This window comes from Hypanus sabinus, unplaced genomic scaffold (assembly GCF_030144855.1).
Source record: "Hypanus sabinus isolate sHypSab1 unplaced genomic scaffold, sHypSab1.hap1 scaffold_544, whole genome shotgun sequence".
Taxonomy (NCBI): Eukaryota; Metazoa; Chordata; class Chondrichthyes; order Myliobatiformes; family Dasyatidae; genus Hypanus; species Hypanus sabinus.
In genome coordinates, this window is record NW_026781405.1 from 99962 (window position 1) to 104910 (window position 4949).

The 4949-nt window shown below is 43.3% G+C and overlaps 1 long non-coding RNA gene across 1 annotated transcript; it reads right to left on the reverse strand.

Annotated features, from left to right (window-relative positions):
• Positions 1-413: 413 nt before the first annotated feature.
• LOC132389352 (uncharacterized) lies at positions 414-4678 on the reverse strand. Its single transcript, XR_009510495.1, has 3 exons — positions 4600-4678; positions 3506-3596; positions 414-491 (listed from the first exon to the last, which is right to left on the reverse strand). It is a non-coding gene; the product is annotated as an uncharacterized LOC132389352 (long non-coding RNA).
• Positions 4679-4949: the final 271 nt, after the last annotated feature.

The window sequence follows — 4949 nt, forward strand, 5'->3', positions numbered from 1 at the left end:
TAATGTTTTAGCCTCTGGCACGATCTCTGGCAAGTCATTCCAGGCACTCACAACCCTCTGTGTAAAAAAAACTTAAACCTGAATTCTCCCAATGTTTACCCCTAATGATTACCCCTTATGTTCTATGGTTCTGACAGTCTGCGATCTCTCTGCAGATCTTTTCCTCATAATCCAGCAGACTGTTCGCTGGTCTATAATGCAGCTCCAATGTCATTCCCATACATTTTTATTCTGCATTTCCTCATTCCCACAGCTGAAGAAAGAACAATCGGTGTTGTGTATATGGATTTCAGCAAGGCCTGTGTTAAGATACCCCATTCAAGGCTTATTGAGAAAGTAAGGAGGCATGTGATCCAAGGGGACTTACTTTGTGGATACAGAACTTGCTTTCCCACAGAACGTAAAGCGTGGCTGTAGACGGGTTCTGCATGGTGGTCGGTCACCAGTGAAGTGCCTCAAGAATCTGTTCTGGGACCCTTACTCTTCGTGAGCTTCAGGAGGAAGTGGAGCGACGGGTTAGTAAGTTTCCTGATGACACAACGTTTGGAGGTGTTGTGGACAGTGTGGAGTGTTCTCGGAAGTTACAGCGGGACATTGATAGGATGCAAAACTGGAATGAGAAATAGCAGATGGAGTTCTATCCAGATAAGTGTGGAATGGTTAATTTTGTTGGGTCAAATATTATGGCAGAATATATTACTAGTGACAAGATTTTTGGTAGTGTGGAAGATCAGAGGGATCTTGGGGTTCGAGTCAACGGGACGCTCAAAACAGCTGCGCTGGTTGTCTCCGTGGTTAAGAGGGCATACGGTGCATTGGCCTTCAGAAACTGTGGAATTTAATTTAGGAGCCGAGAGCTAACGTAGCAGCTACTTCGGACACTGGTTATACCCCACCTGGAGTACTGTGCTCAGTTCTGGTCGCCTCAGCATTGTGTACCTCAAGGATTGTTGAAAAGAGATAAATATTTAATGAATATACTGCTGGTGGCTGGTAAAGATACTCATATTCGGATACTCATATCACAGGAGAGCCCAACCTTAAATGCATGAATGAAAATTACAATGGACCTTTACAAAATGGTGAGGATAACAGCATCTGTTAATCATGAGTTGGAACAATTTAATTCATACTGTTGGAAATGGTTTAACTACATAACACCTCATAGGCCTGATTTTATTCTCACAAAACAATGAATATGTTGTAAAAAAAGATCACTCCCTACTTGTACATCGTTTTCTCCTTTTCCTTGTTCTTTATTTCCTCTCTTTTCTATAAGTGTTTTCCTCAGATAAATTTTATGTGATTTCTGGCATATATGACTATATGATATATATGCAAAATATCTGAAATACATCTAATGGAAATGTTTGTTTGATGATGAACTTCAATAAAAAGATAAATTAAGTAAAATAAAAGAAAAGAAAGGCAAATTGACTGGATGGGAAGCATCTCTGATGAAAACATGTTGAGTTATCTCGGCCTTTTCTTCCTGGAGCGAAGGAGGGTGAGAGGTGACCTGATAGAGGTGTATGAGATGATGAGAGGCATTGATCTTGTGAAGAGTCAGAGTTTTTTTTTCCAGGGCTGAAATAGTTACCATAGGAGGACACAGATTTAAGGTGCTTTGGACGAGGTACACAGAAGATGTCGGGGGTAGGTGTTTTACGCATAGAGCGGTGAGTGTGTGGAATGGGCTGCCGGTAACGTTGGTGGAGACGGATACAATAGGCTCTTTTAAGAGACTTATGGATAGGTACAAGGACCTTAGAAAAATAGAGGACAATGGAAAAGCCTAGTAATTTCTAACGAAGGGACATGTTGGGCGCAACTTTGGAAGGGCCTGTATTGTGCTCCATTTCCACCCTAAAAGATACACTCAGACAAGTTGTCTTGTGTCTTCTGCGGTGATATTTGCTCAGCCCTGTAATGTCACACCTCCTCCTTTAATTCTTCCGCTTTCTCACGTCTAAAATATGGAACCCCGAAATATCGTGCTGTCCTGCTTGCTCCTCCTACACCCAATTCTCAGTAATGTTCACAATATCATAATCACTGTGTTGATTCATCCCCTGAGCTCAACTGCGCATCTTAGAAGCTTCCTGCATTGAAATATACGGAGATCAGGGCACCAGTCATATGATGCACAACCTTTTGATTCCTGCCTTTTTCTGGTCTTAACAACATCTGTCTCCATATCGACTCTGTTATCTGCTGTCGAACTCTGAATCCCAACCCCCTGCATCTCCATTTCAACTACACTCCCAAATCTCTCATGCACAGTACTGACAAACATCCGCTAGGATATCAGTTCCTCTCCAGTTTATGTGTAAACCGTCTTCCATCACTTCTGTACAGATCCCACCTTCCTTGGGAAGAATTCAATGAATTTTGATGTCATTCAACCTGCACCGTAGCTTAAGCCACTTGCTAAACTGTATGGTCTTCCTGTGTCTGTGCACACTGGGACAGGTGGTGGTCCTGTCTTTAATGTAATAGCTAACCTAATAGCTAACCCTGACCTCACTGTGCAGAAGCACCTTCCCATACATATCGATTTCATTGGAACATATATGGACCAGGACGTCGAGCTGCTCACTCACCCACTTAAGAATCATGGAATCTGTTTGCAATTGCAGTTGAGCCTTTTTCGATTGCACTTAAGTTAACTACATTGTTTCAAAGCTTTAGGAGAGTGGTCATAGAACATTGCCATTGAAATCCTCTCAATTTACACCTAACCATGTCGTGCTCCTGAAAATGTTTAATCAATTTCGCATCAGTTCAGTTTTGGGTCCCATTCATAGAAACCATCTATTTCTTCCCTCCACAGCCGATTCAGTTTTTAGACAATGGGGTTTGAAGCGTTTTATGCGCATTAAGGATTTGTGCACTGATAATATATTTAATAGCTTTGGTAACCTGTGCAGTAAATATGGCCTTCCGTATAAACATTTTATTTTCAATGCCTGCAGATTCTCCACTTTGTCAATGAATAATTTCCCTCTTTTCCTGATCTATCACCTGCTATGTGACAAACTCACTCTTAGCTTTAATACTAAAGGGCTGATCACTGTACTATACTCTCAGCTGATGTCTTTGGGAGTTCAAGATCTAATCAAAACTACTACTAGCTGGGAGGATGACCTTTGGCTGAGGAATATTTGGCAAAAACACTGAATAGGATTCATTTCCCGTCATTATGTGCTAGACTCGGGCTCATTCAATTTAAAGTTTTACACAGTACATTTAAGTAAAGCCAGGCGTGCTGACATATATCCTGGGGCAGACGCTGGCCGTGACAGGTGTTCCTTCTCTCCAGCTGATTTAGTGCATGCATTTTGGTCTTTTCTTCGGCTTGATAGCTACTGGGCACTGTTTTTTTTTTAAATATCAGTGAGGTTTTGGGGGTGACACTCAGACTTTGCCCGCTTATAGCTGTATTTGATGTGGCAGATTATGTTTTTGGTTTAAGTGCAAACCAGACGGAATTCATTTCACTTACATTGCTTTTGGCCCGTAGGAGAATCTTGATGGTCTGGAAATCTGCCACTCCCCCATCTGCTGCTGCTTGGTTAGAGGACGTAATGTTTATTCTGAAATTAGAAAAGATTAAATTAACTCTGAGGGTGTCTGAGGAGAAAGTTCTATTCTAAATGGGGACCTTTCTTGTCATATTTTGGGAGTCTTAAGGAATTACCTAACAGTTGAGGGCATTTGATTGTACTTGGGAAGTTGCTTCCCTTTTAACACTCATATGGTTTACCTCACAGGGCGGTTGATGAATTGTAATATGAGTCTATTCTGGATCATCTGAGATGTTGTAGATGTGTGTGGGACTTCGACTTGAAGTAGTGTGGGGGTATGGCTGTGAAATGTCCGTATTTGTATTTGTGAAGGTTTGTATTGTAAATACATTAGCTGTCATTGTATGTTCGGGGAGGGCGGGTGAGCGGAGGTTTGTTTAGGGGTAAGATACAAAAGCAACATGGAGGAAAATGTAATCCATTATGTTTTCTATATTGTGCTGGTTGCTTCAGTAAAATATATTATAAAAAAAAGAATCATAGAGAAGAAATTGTGTGCAGTGAAAAGAGGAAGGAAGAGGAGGAGAGTGGAGGCCACAGAAAGGGTTTTCAGAGTTGTCCTTTAGAGTAGAACATGTGAGGCACCATTTTCTTCCTCCCTGTTTCGGATTGGAGTCTGGTTAAACGCCGAAATCGACTGACCAATGGCTTGAAATGACAGTCAGAGCGAAAATCGCTCCATACAATCCCAGCAGACACTCCTGGAAACATACACTGTGTAACGCTCCCTCCGCAAGGATTCATCACCCCCCCCCCCCCCGAGATCGTACACAGAGTGCAACTTCCTGCAAATTGATTCAGTCCACACTCCGTGGTCACACAAAGAGTGAAGCTCCGTCCATACCGTCCAACCGCACAGTTCCTGGGTCGGATAACTCGCGAAGCTCCCTATATATTATCCCATGACTCTGCCCGAGTCAGACATGTGAAGTACCTCACGCACCATCGCGGCACACCCTACCGGAGTCAGCAAACTACGAAACACTCTCCCTCCTCCGTTCTCACAGCTCACCAATATCCAGACTTTTGGCTTTCCAGCAGTCTTGAATTGTGTGTCTTTCGGAGATGATGATGTGTGTGTGAGCGGATTGTGTGCTGCCGTTAGAGGAAGGAAGGGGAGGAGAGAGGAGGCCAGGGAAAGGGTGGTGAGAATGCAAACACTGATGCAATGGTGTGGAACACGTGACCGGCCTGTGCATGCAGAGTTGTGGAGAGATTCAGATCCTGGCGATCGATAGCCATGGTACGGGGGGAGGTGAAACACCAGCCATCATCTCTCCCTCATACTCCGCACAATTGCCTGTGTCACAGAGTGGGAAGAGAGTGGGGGGGGGGGGGGTGAGACGTAGGTAGGGAGCTTTT